Raw genomic sequence first — 20,993 nt, forward strand, 5'->3', positions numbered from 1 at the left:
AAAAGACATCCCAATATATTATCAATACAACATAAACTTACATTAATAGTTTTGCCCATGATGCGCTTTAAATGTTAGCAATGACAAATCCTATTCGGGATAAACTTCATTTATAAAAACGAGGCTCTGAGGGACAGACGTAGGCCTATAATCCGTTCAATATGTTGTAGTGTCTTGAGGATATACGTCTTTATGACACCTCTTTCATATGTTTTTTGTCATCTAGAAATACTCAGGTAAGACATATTTTCGATATTGCTCCAAATAAATAATAACACCCAGAACTTAGACTCTCTCAGTCACGAAGTACGTCTAACTTTTCCCTCATGTTACAAATACCACATTTATAATTATATAACATATATCACATCACATAAAGCCTATATTACATCCTAATACTTGATATTATTCATTATTAGCCTAGATTTCTGATCCAAAATATTGTTAAGACCTAATATCATTACATAAAACACTACTAAGATGCACTTTTTTTACTAGAGACTGTAGAATAAGTGTAAATGTTTATACATTTTAAGACTTTCTCAGTCATAAAATACAATGTCTAACGTTTCCCTGACATGACAAATAACATAATTATAATTATATAACATATATTGCATTATAGCCTATATTACTAATTAATAGTTGATTTTATTTATTATTAGCCATGATTTCTGATCCAAAAGTATTTTTATACCTAATATCATTACATAAATCACTACTAAGATTTACTTCTTTACTAGTCACTGTAGAATAAATGTGAATGTTTATACATTTCGATAATGTTTCAAACAAATAATAACACCTATCAAAACTTAAGACTTTCTCCGTCCCGAAATACAATGTCTAACGTTTCCCTGATGACAAATACCATATTTATAGTTATGTAACATGTTTCATATTAATACTTGATATTGTTTATTATAAGCCAAGATTTCTGATCCAAAATATTTTTAGACCTGATATCATTACATGAAACACTACTAAGATTTACTTCTTTACTAGTCACTGTAGAATAAGTGTGAATGTTTGGTATTGTTCCAAATAAATAACACCTATCAGAACTTAACTTTCTCAGTCACGAAATACGATAGCTAACGTTTCCCTGATATGACAAATACCATATATCATATTACATTATAGCCTAATACTTGGTCTCATTTATAATTAGTTAGGATTTCTGATCCAAAACATTTTAGACCTGTTATCATTACATAAAACACTACTAAGATTTACTTCTTTACTAGTCACTGTAGAATAAGTGTGAATATTTATATATTTCGATATTGTTCCAAATAAATAAAAACACCTATCAGAACTTAAAGACTTTCTCAGTCACAAAATACAATGTCTAATGTTTTCCTGATATGACAAATACCATATAACATATCACATTATAGCCTATATTACCATTTAATACTTGATATTATGTTTTATAAGCCAATATTTCTGATCCAAAACTTTTTAGACCTGTTATCATTACATAACACTACTTAGACCACAGATTTACTTTACACTGTAGAATAAGTGTGAACATTTATACATTTCAATATCGTTCCAAATAAATGACACCAATCAAAACTTACCGACTTTCTCAGTCACAAAATACGACATCTAATGTTTCCTTGATATGACAAATACCATATATATAATTATATAACATATATCATACATTATAGCCCATATATTAAAACCTAATACTTGATATTATGCATTATTAGCCAAGATTTCTGATCCAAAACATTTTAGACCTAATATCATTACATAAAACACTACTACGACTGACTTTTTTACTAATCACTGTAGAATAAGTGTAAATGTTTATACATTTCGGTATTGTTCCAAATAAATAATAACATCTATCAGAACTTAAGACTTTCTCAGTCACGAAATACAATGTCTAACATTTCCCTGATATACCAAATACCACATCTTTAAGTATATAACATATATCATATTGCATTATAGCCTATATGACAACTTAATACTTGATATTATTTATTATTAGCTAAGATTTCTGATCCAAAACATTTTAGACCTGTTATCATTACATAAAACACTACTAAGATTTACTTCTTTACTAGTCACTGTAGAATAAGTGTGAATATTTATATATTTCGATATTGTTCCAAAATAAATAAAAACACCTATCAGAACTTAAAGACTTTCTCAGTCACGAAATACAATGTCTAATGTTTTCCTGATATGACAAATACCATATAACATATCACATTATAGCCTATATTACCACTTAATACTTGATATTATGTTTTATAACCAATATTTCTGATCCAAAACATTTTAGACCTGTTAGAACACTGCAGAATAAGTGTGAACATTTATACATTTCAATATCGTTCCAAATAAATGACACCAATCAAAACTTACCGACTTTCTCAGTCACAAAATACAACATCTAATGTTTCCTTGATATGACAAATACCATATATATAATTATATGACATATATTATACATTATAGCCCATATATTAAAACCTAATACTTGATATTATGCATTATTAGCCAAGATTTCTGATCCAAAACATTTTAGACGTAATATAATTACATAAAACACTGCTACGACTGACTTTTTTACTAGTCACTGTAGAATAAGTGTAACTGTTTATACATTTCGGTATTGTTCCAAATAATTAATAACATCTATCAGAACTTAAGACTTTCTCAGTCACGAAATACAATGTCTAACATTCCCCTGATATATCAAATACCACATCTTTAAGTATATAACATATATCATATTGCATTATAGCCTATATGACAACTTAATACTTGATATTATTTATTATCAGCTAAGATTTCTGATCCAAAACATTTTTAGACCTGTTATCATTACATAAAACACTACTAAGATTTTCTTCTTTACTAGTCACTGTAGAATAAGTGTGAATATTTATATATTTCGATATTGTTCCAAATAAATAAAAACACCTATTAGAACGTAAGACTTTCTCAGTCACAAAACACAATGTCTAATGTTTTCCTGATATGACAAATACCATATAACATATCACATTATAGCCTATATTACCATTTAATACTTGATATTATGTTTTATTAGCCAATATTTCTGATCCAAAACTTTTTAGACCTGTTATCATTACATAACACTACTTAGACCACAGATTTACTTTACACTGTAGAATAAGTGTGAACATTCATACATTTCAATATCGTTCCAAATAAATGACACCAATCAAAACTTACCGACTTTCTCAGTCACAAAAATACGACATCTAATGTTTCCTTGATATGACAAATACCATATATATAATTATATGACATATATTATACATTATAGCCCATATATTAAAACCTAATACTTGATATTATGCATTATTAGCCAAGATTTCTGATCCAAAACATTTTAGACCTAATATCATTACATAAAACACTACTACGACTGACTTTTTTACTAATCACTGTAGAATAAGTGTAACTGTTTATACATTTCGGTATTGTTCCAAATAATTAATAACATCTATCAGAACTTAAGACTTTCTCAGTCACGAAATACAATGTCTAACATTCCCCTGATATACCAAATACCACATCTTTAAGTATATAACATATATCATATTGCATTATAGCCTATATGACAACTTAATACTTGATATTATTTATTATCAGCTAAGATTTCTGATCCAAAACATTTTTAGACCTGTTATCATTACATAAAACACTACTAAGATTTTCTTCTTTACTAGTCACTGTAGAATAAGTGTGAATATTTATATATTTCGATATTGTTCCAAATAAATAAAAACACCTATTAGAACGTAAGACTTTCTCAGTCACAAAACACAATGTCTAATGTTTTCCTGATATGACAAATACCATATAACATATCACATTATAGCCTATATTACCATTTAATACTTGATATTATGTTTTATTAGCCAATATTTCTGATCCAAAACTTTTTAGACCTGTTATCATTACATAACACTACTTAGACCACAGATTTACTTTACACTGTAGAATAAGTGTGAACATTCATACATTTCAATATCGTTCCAAATAAATGACACCAATCAAAACTTACCGACTTTCTCAGTCACAAAAATACGACATCTAATGTTTCCTTGATATGACAAATACCATATATATAATTATATGACATATATTATACATTATAGCCCATATATTAAAACCTAATACTTGATATTATGCATTATTAGCCAAGATTTCTGATCCAAAACATTTTAGACCTAATATCATTACATAAAACACTACTACGACTGACTTTTTTACTAATCACTGTAGAATAAGTGTAACTGTTTATACATTTCGGTATTGTTCCAAATAATTAATAACATCTATCAGAACTTAAGACTTTCTCAGTCACGAAATACAATGTCTAACATTCCCCTGATATACCAAATACCACATCTTTAAGTATATAACATATATCATATTGCATTATAGCCTATATGACAACTTAATACTTGATATTATTAATTATCAGCTAAGATTTCTGATCCAAAACATTTTTAGACCTGTTATCATTACATGAAATACCAGATTTACTGTATTACTAGGCACTGTAGAATAAGTGTGAATGTTTTGTGTGTTACACTAACAATTTAACCGTGCAATATCCAGGCTATACAGCCATCCATCACCTGCCTACATGTGTTTTGAAAACATATACACACACGCTTTCACACTCTGTCCACAAACACCAACCCTTCACACACACTAATTCACCCACAGGACAGTTGATGCGTCCTCCAGTTTAAGCCTTTTACCCCAGCGCTCATAATGGATCTGTCTTCTGAATATGTGTGTGTGTAATGCTCAGGGTCACGGTCAGGGGTTTAGCAAGTTTTTGGGCCCCCTTTTATGTACCCCCAAGCTCCTCAGTAACGCCTGTCAGGGCCGTGACAGACGGCGCGTGGGTGTGTGTGTGTGTCCGCGCGAGGGGCTGAAAGAGGGATGCTGGGTGGCGTGTGTTGGGGTCAGGGGTCACTCCGCTGAGCCCCCCCTCCCCCTGATCCTGCCCCCCTTGACCTTTGGGGAGGCCAGTGAGGGGTTCGTCTGCCTCGGGGTCTCTCTCAGGGACAGCTCTATAAATAACCGTGGCCCGCTGATCATGGACTAGTTGCACCGCGCCAATTAGTTTCCATGTAATTAGGTACTATAAGATGAGAATGTGGACGTGTGTATGCACTAATATTGTTCTTCAGTGTCATTGTAAACGTTAAAACATGCAGGAGGTAGACAACATCATTCTTAGCCATCGCACACCCTCAAGCCAATGCACTTGCACATTTTTTTTTCATCCAGATAAACCACTACTCTGCTACCTGCCTGATACGCTGAATATGTGGCCACTCCAATGGCTTTTTCATGTTCTTCGTCTATGTAAAGCTGCCTTGACACAATCTACATTGTATAAAGCACTCTAGACATAAAGATAAGGGCTTGTTTGTTGTCTGGCGGTATATATTACAAATATTTCTGATTCAACCAATCGCTTTTGTTTGTTTCTTGCAGGTTACTTTCAGATAAATATGCTTGTTTACTATATTAATGTACTATTTATACATTAAAAACAGAATTTTAATTTGTACCTCAGCATGTGTTACTGTAGTAAAGTGGTAACCTGCAGTTGGAGCATTTTTATTTATTTATACCTGATTTAATCTTTACATTAAATTATTTTTGTCACCCAATGCAAATTTATCATCTAACAATTCTTTTTTTTTTTTTTAGTTCATTATTATTTATTTTGTTACCATAAATTAATAAAAGAGATGTTATCACAAGTAGGTGATTTCAGGATCGGTAGAGCTGCGCATCGATGAATTTGCTCTTCAGTGTTTGGATTCTCAGTAATGATTTTAAACAACACTAAACTGAGCTAAACTGAACTGAACTTAATCACTGAATACTGACCTACCCTGATCCAGTTACTATGACCATTTATGTAAAGCTGATTTAACACAATCTACACTGTAAAAGCGCTATACAAATATAGCTGAATTTAATTTAATTCAAGGTATACCGCGGTTTGGAAAAGTCAAGGTTTTAACACCGCCAACATTTTCTGCGATACCGTTCCTACAGTATGTTTAAGATTTTTTATTTTTTAGCAGAAAATATATCCAAAGACGCCCTTTTTAATTGTAAAGAAATCTGTTTTAGAAACTAATGAAGGCAGCAGAAGTCAATGACTCATTTGAATCATTTAGCCTGACATGTTTACTGCTCCAAAATATTTTAAATGTTTCTAAAAATTAAATATATTGTGTTCAAATGGGAAAAAGCTTTAGTTTTGTACCCAGACATTTAAAAAGAACATATATTAGAGCAGTAATGGAATAACCGTCAAACCGTGATATTTTTATCCAAGGTTATCATACTGTCAGAATTCTACACCAGTCAATGCCTAATCACAAGTGCATAAATAACAGTATTTTATCATGTAACAATAATTTTTTTAGTTCATTATTGTTTATTTTGCTACCATAATTTAATAAAAGAGATGTTATCACAAGTAGGCATGGGACGATAACCTATTTCAAGGTATACCACGGTTTGAAAAAGTCAAGGTTTTAATACCACCAAAATTTTTGCCTATACCAATCCATAAAGGTATGTGTAAGATTTTTCATTTGCATTTTTTTCTTTTACGTTTTTAGGACAACAATATCTCAAGCAAAAAAAATATTCAAAGATGCCATTTTGAATTGTAAAGAAATTGTGTTTTTAAACTAATGAAGAAAGCAGAAGTCAGTGACTCATTTGAATTGTTTAGCCTGACATGTATACTGCTCCAAAATAATATACATGTTTCTCAACATAAAATATATTGTATTCAAAGGGGAAAAAAGTTGTTGTATTCTTACCCAGACTTTTAAAAACAATATATTTTAGAGCAGTAAACACAATACTGTGAAACCGTGATCATACCGTCAGAATCCTATACCGGCCCATGGCTAATCACACGTGCATGAAAATGAAGTTAGAATGGAAGTCACTAGGGCTCATCATTGACAATCCTTCGATACATATCCGTTTATTAGTGTTACCCAATAGGTTGTTATAGTATTTTATGTTACCCTGGACCACAAATCCAGTCATAAGTGTCTTTTTTTATCGTTGTTGACAGAATGCTGAATAAATAAGCTTTCCATTGATGGATGTACAGTATGTTAGGATAGGACAATACTTGGCTGAGATAAAGATGAAAATCTAGAATCTGAGAGTCAAAAACAGAAAGTGCCTGCTCTACCAAATGGTTGACCATGTTTTGACTGTATTAAATAATGATTTACACTACACAGCATTGTTGGTTTACAAAAAAAAAAAAAAAAAACATTAAGCAAACATAATCCTTTTATATACACACACACACACACACACACACACACACACACACACACACACACACACACACAAAAAAAACAAGAAAACATGTTAAATGAGAATCAAAAATATTTCATGGCATACTTCAAAAAAATAAAGATAATTTAGTATTCAAACATGTTTTATTTTGATTATGTTTTCATTGTATATGTATTAATTCCAGTACTTTTACCATAAACTGACATATCAACCTCATCCAAATGGTGGATATTTTAGAAATTATAGGATGTGCTGAAAAAAATGTATTGAGTGTGTTAACTAGTGACATTAGGAGTTACAATCCAATTTGTTGTGTTAGTCGGGCAGTTAAAGGGTTAAAGCTATCTAAATAAAGTGCTTAACAATGGATTTTACCAATCCAAAATTAAGCTTTGATATATTTACAGTAGGAAATTTACAAAATAATAATAATCACGAATGCAATACAATCTTTACTTAATATTTTAATGATTTTTGACGCATTACAATGTATTTTTTGGCTATTGCTAAAGTACACACATGCAACATAATACTTTTTTTGGGTCCATGGTTACATATGCATTATATAATTAATAACTACCAATTTTAAAACTATAAATAATATTTTTGTTTCGAGTAAACTCAGTTCATTTACCTGCCACCACTTCAGTTTTTAATTTACACAATCTATTTAGTTTCTTTAAATATATTATAATGCATTCATTAATTAACATTACTTATGAGAACATACATCTTACATATTAACTGAATAAAATCAATTCATTTAGATGGTGTTCTTAAAAAAATAGGCTCGTAACATTTGTTTTCCAGGATAAATAATTAAAACACAGAAAACGTTTCGAGATTAAAATGAGTGTAATTCTGTGGATCTAATCAATTAAGGGATTTAAACTGTAAACACAAAACTGCCCAACACACAATTCACTCATTTCAACAAATTAAAGTGTGTATCAAAACTATTTCGGTGGAAATCAGGAGAATGTCAGTCAGTTCGTGGTGCTTCATCCGGATTTATCCCTTTAACCCAAACAAACGAAATACCAAAAGCAAAAACACAGGTCTCCAAAGATGCAGTGCAAACACACACATACACACACCTTCCTTTACTTCAAGCACAGCGGCGACTCCCCCTCGACTCAAGGAGAGATGCAGAGGCAGGTTAGGGTGTTAAATCTTATCGGCTGTTGACCTGATTTAAAGACAATGGAGCAGAACAATGGAGGGAACAGGTTTAAAAGTAGACCTCTCTCGCTCTCCCTAACCGAAATATACTAATAAAGTTGCATCACGTCCTGCTCAGGTTTTTGTATTCAAGATTGACTTCGGCCAGACATGGTAGGTTTTAATAATGCATCCAGTTGCGTCATGTACATCATATACAACTAAACTTTAGGGTAACTCTGAGCCTCTGTCGTTCAGTATATTTCCCTCTCTGTTTCTCGCTACAGCAGTGTTGGTCAGCTGCGGTCATGACATCACTGGACAGCACAGCTCTCCAATAGGACACCTAGCCACGTTGCCAGGCAACAGCAGTGAAAGACCTGCATGTGTGTGTGTGTGTGTGTGTGTGTGTGTGTGTGTGTGTGTGTATGTGATAATCAAACTAAAATCCTGAATGTTCTGGTGTTTAAGTAACAAGTTGATTTCATCCTGTGTTCATCTCTTACAGGTCATATGCAAATACTGATACCTCAATTTTGGAAGGCCACAGTGGATAACAGCTGACTAACAAAATGCATTCAAGAGATTTAATGTCTTATTTTTTGGTTTGTTTGGACAGAAATACATTTTTAATCACAATTTTTAGAGTCTTCCGGGGTTTATTTGTGTTAGGGTATTGTGTGGATGCGAGTATTTCCTTGGCCTCTCACTGTGGTCGTGTGTTTCGAGTGCATCTTAGCCTCTCACACGTTTCTAAAAGCGGATTTACCTAAATATATTTGTGCTGGAGAGTGTGTAAGCCTCTCCGGCAGTGGGTATTTTGTATTTGTGTGTGTACGCGAGCGTCTCTCGCTTGGTGTTTTGTATTATTGTGTGTGTGCGCCTTTGCGCCTGCCGTCTCAGGAGTGTATATTATATCCGATACAGTACCTCTTTCGCGCACCACATATTTCTGGGCCGATCGATACCTCTGACTCCCTACAAGACAATAATCGCTCCTCTCGCCCCCCTCCCCTGTATGGCTACCATTATTACCACCCTCCCCGGGGGAACGCACAAAACAGGGAGGGAGGCCGACGCTTCCACCCTTCCTCCATCCCTCTGTCCGTCCACCCCGACCCTCTGTCCTTCTATTATTTCACCCCGACAGGAGGTGTCAGAGATGGAGGGATGGAGTGGACGATGGGAGAGAGAAAAAAAAAAGTGGCAGGAACCATATTAAGATATGAGTAAACGCAGGACGAGAGACAAAGAGAGGAGAAGAAAAGTGAGTGCAGGTGCATTGTGATCGTACAATAAAAGAAGGGAATGACAGAAGATTTACACAGCTGTCTCCTAATAAAGGATAAGAGGGAGGGATCAGACGAGGAGAGAAAGAGAGAGGCAGCGTATAATTATGACCCTCAGAAGCCGAAAATTCACCGAAATCTAAATCGCACGCCAAGTTCAATCCGACATGTCCACGAATCCCATTTGGGGGACGGTGTCCGTCCGTGACAGAATCTACTAAGCAACTAAACAGCATGATGTATGTGTTATAGGCGACGGCAGATTGCTCGGTGTATAGGTTTATCGATTGCACTGGACTTAAATTGGCTCTCAATTAAAGAGAACACTTATTTGACCTCTTCCTCGCCGCCTGCGCTGCACGTCTTTCTCGCTTTTCTTCCCTCACCTGCACATCCATCTCTCTCTCTTTCACTCTAAGGCTACGACCTCAACCCCGTTCTAGCCCTCTCGAACCCGGAGGCCGGTCCCTCCGCATGCCTCTTTCATTTCGTCTGGATCCTGCGGAATCTTTCACCCGCTATCAATCCGGTTAAAACTGCGGAGATGAATTATTAAGTTTATTTATTCAAACACTATTAATAATATAAGCAGACACAACACCTCAAGCCGAGGCGGACGAGGAGAAGTGCATGAAAAGGGAGAGAAAAGGTAGCGTACATAGTAGTAGTAGTAGTTGGAGGGCTAAAAAAGGTGGAGGGAGAGGAGAAGGGAGGGTTAGGAAATTGGTCTGGCTAGCGGAACAGCTTTTCACCCCTCTATCCCCCCTCCACCACCTCCCTCCCCTTCTCTCCCCCATTCTGCTTTGTATTCTGTGGAGATGACAGGGAGAAAGCTTTATTGCTCCGAGTTGGTATCGATCGGGGCCCCTCTCGGAGGGCGCTCAGACCCGCACATATTGGAGGCACTTTTGCAGCGCCAGCTGCCTCCCCCAATCCTTTCATTTCTTCTTCCTATTTCTTTCTTGTTTTGCTTCACTTTCTCCCGCGCACTCTTTCTTGTGTCGTTTATGCGGCCTGGGGATTCAAAAATCACAGTTTGGAGACGCCTTTGAGAACTGGCTTGTATTTACCCGAGCGCGAGTCGAATCAACAGCGGGCCTCACAATTCAAACATGGATGAATACACAGAAACTTACAGATCTCCTATTCCCTCTCCCGCAGCCTAATTTCTTCGTTCCCCGTCTGTTTTATCAAGTGCTGCGCCTCAACAAACGTCAGATGTTCACGTGAAATGAGGTGAATCAACAGAATGTGATGCGCCTGTTTCCTGCACTGTTTTGTAAGGTAGGTGTGTTGTCCTCGGCTAGCGCCGCCATGCTAACAGCACCTCAGCGTCTGAAAACATTAGGATGGCTGTGTGGAAATGGACTGACTGACAATTCCCCTGAAGAACGGAGGGAGGGATAGTTGGATGGATGAAGGCCCCCTCTACCCTTCGCTCGTGCCCTTGGGCAAGGTTTTTCACCCATGGTTCCCTAGGGTGTGTTCAACCTCTTCTTCTTCTTCCTCCATCCATTTCGGCCACGGCACCTGCGCTTCCTTGCCAAGCTATCACAGGTTATTTAAACAAACTCCATTTTGAATTGTGAGGCTCATGGCCACATTCGTGCTCGGACGGCGTCCTTAGCTCCGTCTGTGCAAAAAAAGGTGGCCACTCTGCTGTCTAATTTTACCTCGCCCTCTCCATCAGCCTACCTTTCCACCGCCTCAGTGCCACTTATGTTCACTCACCAAATGACACACACAAACACCCCCATCTCCCCCCATCCATCCATCGCTCGCCTGCTCTCTTTGTTGCTACGTCGTCGACTATATGGTCGTCAAGCATGGCAATTTTGCCAAAATCACAGTGAATGTGTGTATTTGAAGGGGAAATGGCAAGACATGTGTTTTTGTGTTAAAGATGTTGAAAGGGGAGTGCGCGTGTGCTCAATGTGGCTTAAAAGTACTTTGTGAAGTCACCTTTTGATTTGTAGTGTGTTAGGGAACTGCACTTTCTGTCAAAAGGTGCAGACAGTACTGAAATAGAGCTTATTGTTCACGTGAAAAATAACGGATGTAAATAAAATCAAGTCAAATAAAGCTGTGGACACCATCTCATTTAAAAGTTGCTTTAACATGTCAAATCTAGAACTAAATGCTTTTGATATATTCTTACTTTAAAAGTAAAGAAATCTTTAATAATAATAATAATAATAAGTCTTAAATATAAGTCTTACAATACTTATCATTATAGCAGATCTTTCTATATCAACTATATAACTTAAAAACATATTTTTATATATAAAAAAGTCACTATTAATAAAAAATATACAATTAAAAAATATTTAAAATATGTAAATATTTAAAAATATTCAAATTAGGTTATTATATAACTAAATAATATTACAGTTTAACTTACAAAGTACACATTGTTACATAATATTATAATTTGTTAAAAATCTATTAGATTGATAAATTAACTATATTAATTATATTACATTAAATATTATTTATATTTATATCTGATATTTTAAACACTAACTAAAAATCTGTTTAAATAAATATTAAAACAAAACATGCAATATATTGTTGATTAAGAATTTGATGCGACAATATATATTGCATTCAAAATAATTGAATTAATAATATTTAAATTACCTTAAAGAGACATCAATTTGATCTCAGATAATACTGATGGAAAGTATGAAAACGTGATTATTTCAAACTCTTCACTTTCTCTGAGTGTGTGTGTATGCATGTATGTGTGTGTTTGCTCATGTATATGTGTGTTGATTGCCGGCCTGTGGTCGTGCTGGGTGCCAGTGTGCAGAGGTGCTGGGTGAGTGGCACATCACCAGCTGAGAGAAAGACTGAAAGAGAGAGAAAAATGAGGAGAGGAAGAGAGCTGAGAGGCTTTGGAGAGCGCCGGTCCCCCGGCCGACCGCCATTTCACACTGGTGACCAACACAAATTGGATCAGGCCGTGTTCTCATTGCACCAGCAAAAAAAATCAGACGAACAAAATGGCTGAATCTCCAGTACCGCAATACTGGACCACTGAGTAATGGACAGAGGGAAAAATCAGCAGCACAAAGTGAACAATAGTAAGGAAATTATGAAGTTGGCTAATAGTTAAAGCAATTATGAATATATTAAAGCAACACATGAAGTGCAGTGACTTTACCACGATGCCTAGATGTGAAATACAGTAAACATTGATGTTGTGAAAGAATATTTCATATCAGGATCATTTTTATTAGTTAGATAGACCTATAGTAACCCAAAAATGATTCTACTCACCCCTTATAGGTTTGTTTCTTTCATCTGTAGAACAAAAAAAGCTAATATTTTGAAAATTGTTAGAAACCTGTAATCATATTTGTTTTCCTACAATGGAAGTTAACAGTTTTAGCAGACTTCAAAACATCTGATTTAGTATTCAAACACTGATAAAGGTTTATAAGTAGTAAATAGTGTGTACATTTTCATTTCGAAGTGAACTATCCCTTTGATTTTTTGTTTGCTGTTCATAATAATTCATAAAAAAAGGAAAAGGGAAAGCTAGATGGAATGAATAGTGCATACATTTTCACTTTGGAGTGAACTATCTCCTTATTTTTTTGGTTTTCTGATCATAATAATTCATATAAAAAGGCAAAGGGAAAGATAGATGGAGTAATGAGTAAATAGTGTGTACATTTTCATTTTGGAGAGAACAATCCCTTCATTTTTGTTCTCTGTTTATAATAATTCATATAAACAGAGAAAAGGGAAAAATAGATGGAGTGAGGAGTAAATAGTGTATATTTTCATTTTGGAGTGAACTACCCTTTTGATTTTTTGTTTTCTGTTCATAATAATTCATATAAAAAGGGACATTTTCATTTCGAAGTGAACAATCCCTTTAATATTTTGTTTTCTGTTCATAATAATTCATATAAACAGAGAAAAGGGAAAAATAGATGGAGTGTGGATTAAATGGGGTTTACATTTTCATTTCGGAGTGAACAATCCCTTTAATATTTTGTTTTCTGTTAAAAACAATTCATATAAAATGGAAAAAAGGGAAAGATAGATGGAGTAATGAGTAAATAGTGTGTACATTTTCATTTTGGAGAGAACAATCCCTTAATTTTTGTTCTCTGTTCATAATAATTCATATAAACAGAGAAAAGGGAAAGATAGATGGAGTGAGAAGTAAATAGTGTGTCTATTTTCATTTTGGAGTGAACTATCCCTTTGATTTTTTGTTTTCTGTTCATAATAATTCATATAAAAAGGGACATTTTCATTTCAGAGTGAACAATCCCGTTAATATCTTTGTTTTCTGTTCATAATAATTCATATAAACAGAGAAAAGGGAAAGAGATGGAGTGAGGAGTAAATAGTGTGTACATTTTATTTCAGAGTGAACAATCCCTTTAATATTTTGTTTTCTGTTCAAAATAATTCATATAAAATGGAAAAAAAGGGAAAGATAGATGGAGTGAAGAGTAAATAGCGTGTACATTTTCATTTTGGAGTGAACAATCCCTTTAATATTTAGTTTTTTGTTAAAAACAAGTTATATAAAATGGAAAATAAAGGGAAAGATAGATGGAGTGAGGAGTAAATAGCGTGTACATTTTAATTTTGGAGTGAACAATCCCTTTAATTTTTGGTTTTCTGTTCATAATATTTTATATGAAAAGGGAAAGATAGATGGAGTGAATAGTGTGTACATTTTCATTTCGGAATGAACTATGCCTTTAATTTTTTATTTTTTTGTTAATAATTATTCATATAAAAGAAAAAGGGAAAGCTAGAACAATCTCTTTAATTTTTCATATAAAAATTCAAATAAAAAGGAAAGATGGAAGCAAAAAAAGAAGGGAATCCTGTGTTGTGGATAAATATCCGTGATATTATTGGATATTTCTCTTTTCCTAAAACACATTAAGTTCCATTAAGTTAATCAAGTCGGCTTTAAGAGCTACGACAGATTATTAAAAACATACTTTTTCCCCCCTTCTTTAGAAATACATGCATTGATGAATTGTGCGCCATAAGGCCAGAGGGCATTTATTAATAAAGTAAATGGAGTTAATATTGATTTCATGTTGTCTTTAACACATGAATGCTATTACACGTAACATTAAGCTGACAAAGAAACAGATTCCCCTGCATGCTCAATGATGCCGAGAGGTCAAAGACATCCTTTAAGTTAACGTCTCATGATAGCAATACAGGCTTGATCAAGCAAAAAAACGTCCATTCCGACCAGTTCCAAATTTTATCAGCGTTCAAAGCGATGGCCTTGAACGCAAAACAGCTCCTTATGCAGATACATCCAGTGCTTTTGCAGAATTACAAAATCTCGCCTGACAATATGGGGCTATTGGAAAAGACGTCCTTGCCTTTGAGTGACCCGCAATGTTTGTCTGGATTTTTAAGCAACGACTTTAAGGTGAACATCTGAATGAGAGGGGATGGAGTCTGAAATGCCTCTATAAGAAAATCCTGAAGAGAAAAGAAAACATCAGATTGACTCGGATGTATTTGAAGAAGCGAAGCTCACACAATAACCTACAAACAAGTTGTTTAGTCAAGGTCGATGCCAGATTCAACACACTGTGCATTGTGTTAAATACATGTTTGTCGTCAACCGAATCAAGACAATGAAATCAGTTAAAAGTATTGACTGAGAGAAATTTGTGGTATTGGACCAAATACCTCACAAATTTGAGTTAACAAACATAAAACCAATTATATAACTGAAATTCAATCAGACGGAGGAATGTTAAAGGGATCGTTCTCCCAAAAATGATGAATCATTTATTCTGCCTCGTGGTTTTAAAGCTTTTTGAGTTTTCTTTCTTCTGTTGATGAATAATATATTTTGAAGAATGCTGTTAGCTGGGACCCATTGACTTCAATAGGGGAAAAAATACCATGGAAGTCAATGGGTACAATCAACCAGCATTTTTCAGAATATTATCTACTGTGTTCAATAGAAAAAAGAAACTCAGAAAGGTTTTGAACAAATTAAGGGTGAGTAAATAATGACATATTTTCATTTTTGGGTGAACTATTCCTTTAACATAACCTAAATGCAACATTTTGGGTCAAAACCCAAAGGTAATTTAATTTTGAGATCTTTTTTAATAACATAGCTGTAACGTTTTGCCTCAACTTACATTCAGATGGTGGAAACATAGATGCAAATAAATATAAAGCTTGCCCCAAAGCCTCTGAATATGTTTTGCGATGTCATCAGATAAAGCAAATGTCAACATAACCTTAATGTTTCACTTAAAAACTTAAGGTGACTCAAATTTGAGACCTCTTCCAATCAGAAATAATCACAACCTAAAAGTTGCATTTTACCTAAACACACAGGGTGATTTGAAGTTATTTTGATGCTTTTTGTAAACTGATGAAGCTAATTTCAATAAAAAAATGAAAGTTCTATTTTATTATGTAGGTTTTTATAAGTTATAATTTGAGAAGAAGCAAATATTAATATAATAGCATGATTTAAACTTGTTTTGAAACTTTTAAAATAATTATTTGGATCAAATTATCATTTAACCTCACTACAAGGTGATTATGTTTTGTTTTGAGACTTTCTTTAATCAGAGCAAATGTCAATTTAATTAAAAAGTAGCATTTCTACCTCAAACGGCAAAGTTTTTTTTTTACATTTGTTGGGACTTCTTGCAATAAGATCAAGCAAACGTTAACATAACCAAAAGTAACATTCTGCCTGAAAGTGCTTTTTAAAGGAGATGCAAGTTAATTCTGAGACCACTAGAAATTCAATGAAGCAAATGCAAATGTAACCTAAAACAAAGTTTTGCCCTAAAGCACACAGAGATTTGAATTTACTTCGTGACGTTATGCAATCGGATGAAGCAAATGTCATTTTGACCTAAAAGTAACGTTTTGTAACTTTGTTTGGAGGAAATTTGTTGCAATTCGATCTCAAAATATTGCCTGGCTTCAAGAGCAATCAGACGAAATTTGTTTTGAGACATAATGGGATTGAATGGATCCAAAATAATATTGTTTCTAGTCCAAATATCTAAAAATAATCTGCCAATGCAGTAAGCAAAATAATCTTATTTCAAAAGAAAAAACAAGAATATTTTACTTACCCCATTGGCAAATTATTTAGACTGTTTTAAGGAAAAACTTAATTTTAACATATTATTTCTAAGAATAATACAGTATTTTTTTGCTTGTCTAGAAAATGCTTCTTGATTTAAGTGGATATGTGGACTAAAAACAGCACTCAAACAAACAACACTTGTTTAAAATGAGCTGAAACAACACAGTTATGCGATTTTTTAGGGACAACTTAATTGTTTTATGTTAAATCAATGTAAATTTATATAAGCGATCAAGTTAACTTAAAGGATTTGCGTTTAGATGAGATGAAGAGATTGTTGAACTAAGCATTTTTTAGAGTGAAGACGAGAAATGAAGAAAGACATTTTTGCCGCGTAAGTTTTACCCTAAAGCACTGTAGTTGAATAGTATTTAAAGCTGTAATTGAATGAAGCAAATGTCCATTTAGCCTAAAAGAAATGTATTTGACAAAAAGTCTACAATTTTTGGTATGTGTGGAGAATGAGACCTCTCATCAAAAATAATCACAACCTAAACATAGAATTTTACCTCAACGCACAAAGATCTGAGTTTATTTTAAGGCTTTCTGTAATTGGGGCTAATATCAATATAACCTGAAAGTTCTATTTTATTATATAGGTTTAGATAAGATATGCAAGTTATAATTTGAGTTGTGCCTTTAAATACTATCAGAAGGAGCAAATATTAATATAACAGGGTCAACTTAATTGTTTTATGGTTAGGGCACCTTAAAATTGTAAAAAAAAAAACAAAAAAAAACATTTAGTTAGATGATTTGCGTTTAGATGAGATGAAGGGTTTGTGTGGAACCCAGCATTTTTACAGTGAAGACAAGAAAGTAAGAAAGACATTTTTTGCAGTGTAAATGTAACTGAAAATCAAGTTTTACCCTAAAGCACTATAGTTTGATAGTATTCAAAGCTGTAATTGAATGAAGCAAATGTCTATTGAACCTAAAAGGAATGTATTTGCCCAAAAAATGCTACATTTTTTGGTATGTGTGGAGAATGAAACCTCTTGCAATCAAAAATAAGTACAACCTAAACATAGAATTTTACCCCAACGCACAAAGATCTGAGTTTATTTTGAGGCTTTCTGTAATTTAATGGAGCTAATATCAATATAACCTGAAAGTTATATGTTATAATATAGGTTAAGATAAGATATGCAAGTTATAATTTGAGTTGTGCCTCAACATGCCATCAGAAGAGCAAATATTAATATAACAGGGTCAACTTAATTGTTTTATGTTTAGAGTTAGGGCACCTTAAAATTGTAAAAACATTTAGTTAACTTAAATGATTTGCGTTTAGATGAGATGAAGGGTTTGTGTGGAACCCTGTATTTTTACAGTGAAGACAAGAAAGTAAAAAATCATTTTTTTGCAGTGTAATTGTAACGAAAAATCTAGTTTTACCCTAAAGCAGTATAGTTGAATAGTATTCAAAGCTGTAATTGAATGAAGCAAAAGTCCATTTAACATAAAAGGAATGTATTTGCCCAAAAATGCTATATTTTTTTGGAATGTGTGGAGAACGAGACCTCCCGCAATCAAAAATAATCACAACCTAAACGTAAAATTTGACCTCAACGCACAAAGATCTGAGTTTATTTTGAGGCTTTCTGTAATTTGATGGAGCTAATATCAATATAACCTGAAAGTTATATGTTATTATATAGGTTAAGATAAGATATGCAAGTTATAATTTGAGTTGTGCCTCAAAATGCTATCAGAAGAGCAAATATTAATATAACAGGGTCAACTTAATTGGTTTACGTTTAGATGAGATGAAGGGTTTGTGTAGAACCAAGCATTTTTATTGAAGACAAGAAAGTAAAAAAGCCGTTTTTTGCAGTGTAAATGTAACTGAAAATCAAGTTTTACCTTAAAGCATTATAGTTCGAACCTGTAATTGAAAGAAGCAAATGTGCATTTAACCTAAAAGTAATGTATTTGCCCAGAAAATGCTGTTTTTTTTGTAATTTGTGGACCCCTCTTACAATCAGACGGTGTAAATCTATAATATAACCTAAATGTAATTTTATAGGTCATAGCAAAAGTTGATTCACACCTGTTTGGAGACTTTTTATAGTCAGATGCTAACATAACGTAAAAGTAAAGTTGACCTCAAAAGTGATTCAAATTTACCTTAAAGTCTTTTGCATTCAGATTGCAACGTCAAAATAAACTGAAGGAAGCTGTGAATGTGATTTGAATGGCTTCCTCTTGTAATCACATTGAGAAAACGTCAACATGACCTCAACGCGGCGCTTGGTGTATTTGCTAATGCATGCGTGGCGTATTTGTTTATGCGCGAGTGTGTAGATCTGGCGCCACGTGTTGGCCGTGTTTACACTGGGAGAGAGGGGCACGTGGGGCGATATCTCACGGCAATCGATGAGAGGGGGAGCCGCGCGGGGGGAGGAAAAAAATCGGTAAGGAAAGCAGGTTATCTGCCGTCATTAATGGGGGGGAATCCCGGGTAGGTGGGCCCTGAGTGTGTGTGTGTGTAAGTTGGGGGAAGACCTGGATTCATTGAGAAAAAACACAGACTGTTTGGCATCGGGAGAAAGCAGACAATTATCTGTATTGATTAAAGCCAGCCAGCCAGCAGGCTGAAGACAGAAAACTATGACTAGATCAATAGAGAGAAGGGGAGAGAGAGAGACACAGAGAGAGACAGAGAGAGAGAGAGAGAGGACGGCTGCGTGTTTTGTGGAGTTACTGCAAATAGGTTGTGAGTTGGCAGAAAAAAAAAAAGCTGAGTGATGCAACAGTTGGACAAAGCAAACGGGGCCTAGGAAAGACATCGAACGCTGTGATGGACAAAGAAAAGAGTATTTTGTTAAGTTAATGAGGGTACAACAGAGAAATGAAATGTTGAATCAAAGCTATTATTTGCTGCTGATGGTGAAGTCTTGAGGAAAAATTATTAAAAAGTTGATTTGCTCATTCTGGGAATCATTTTGGTGTCACCTAAAGCAGTGTTTCTCAACCACGCTTCTGAAGGAACACCAGCTCTGCACATTTTCCTTAACCAAACGGATCATCAGCAGATTAGCAGAGACTGAAAGGCCTGTAATGGATGTAACAGACAAAGGAGACATCCAAAACGTGCAGTGTTGGTGGTCCTCCAGGAACGTGGTTGAGAAAAACTGACTTATAGCCTTTAGGAGTCTAAATATTAATCCTTAGGATACCAAAACTCAACTTTTGGGATAGTAAATCTAAAACAAAACAATAGGAAAATACATAGAATATTAGCATATTTTCACATCTACTTAACTAAAATGTTGTACAAGATTACAAAACATTCTTAAAGCATACCTGAGCTTTATAAACTTTTATTCTTGAAAGAAAAGAAGGAATATTAAGTGTAAAACAAATAATAATAAAAGCTATAATATATGTCAAAGAGTGTTAATCTTTGCCATTTATCATAAATATTAAATAAATGACATGAAATTTACATTACTGCTGCATTCTGTTTCATAAAGTTTGAATGTTGAGGTTTATTATTAAACATTAAATTATAAAATTCCCTCCATGCTGGTTTTACGCTTCTCTTTAGGTTGCCAGTGCTCTAAAGGTGGATAAAAATACAGTTTTGATAGTAAATAAATGCAATATGCAATATTATTGCATATATGCAATAATAATGCAATAATATTTAAAATAACGTCATTTAATAATAATTTTTCGTAATATATGTTTCATTACACTGAACAACCTTTTAACAGTTGTTTTTATCTTGGTAAAAACATTGATAATCATATATTTTTGCCCTGAACATTTTTTTTTACTTATTTACTTATTACTTTTTCACTATTTCACCATTAACCACACTTTAAGTCGCTTGAATTCATGGAACCATTCATCATAAAGGTTTCTGAACCCTGTGTTTCTGCACAGAAGAAAACTGCGGCAACTAAAAGTTATGCCAACTGTGCGCTAGTTTAAGGTTCTGAGCTAACCGAAGCTAATACACACGCACACTGGATAGCTATAGGGTTGTACACATATCACATCTTTTGCATGCGCAGGTTCAATATTTCTTT

General features: G+C 33.9%; 1 protein-coding gene and 1 long non-coding RNA gene across 9 annotated transcripts in view; one reads left to right on the forward strand and one right to left on the reverse strand.

Moving 5' to 3' along the window:
- Positions 1 to 20,993, reverse strand: part of pou2f2a (POU class 2 homeobox 2a) — a 104,175-nt gene that overhangs the window by 37,314 nt on the left and 45,868 nt on the right. The window lies entirely within an intron of this gene.
- LOC147832450 (uncharacterized) lies at positions 7,370 to 9,171 on the forward strand. Its single transcript, XR_015516438.1, has 2 exons — positions 7,370 to 8,918; positions 9,041 to 9,171. It is a non-coding gene; the product is annotated as an uncharacterized LOC147832450 (long non-coding RNA).

The sequence above is a fragment of the Danio rerio genome, chromosome 19, assembly GCF_052040795.2.
Source record: "Danio rerio strain M-AB ecotype USA chromosome 19, GRCz13ab, whole genome shotgun sequence".
Classification (NCBI taxonomy): Eukaryota; Metazoa; Chordata; class Actinopteri; order Cypriniformes; family Danionidae; genus Danio; species Danio rerio.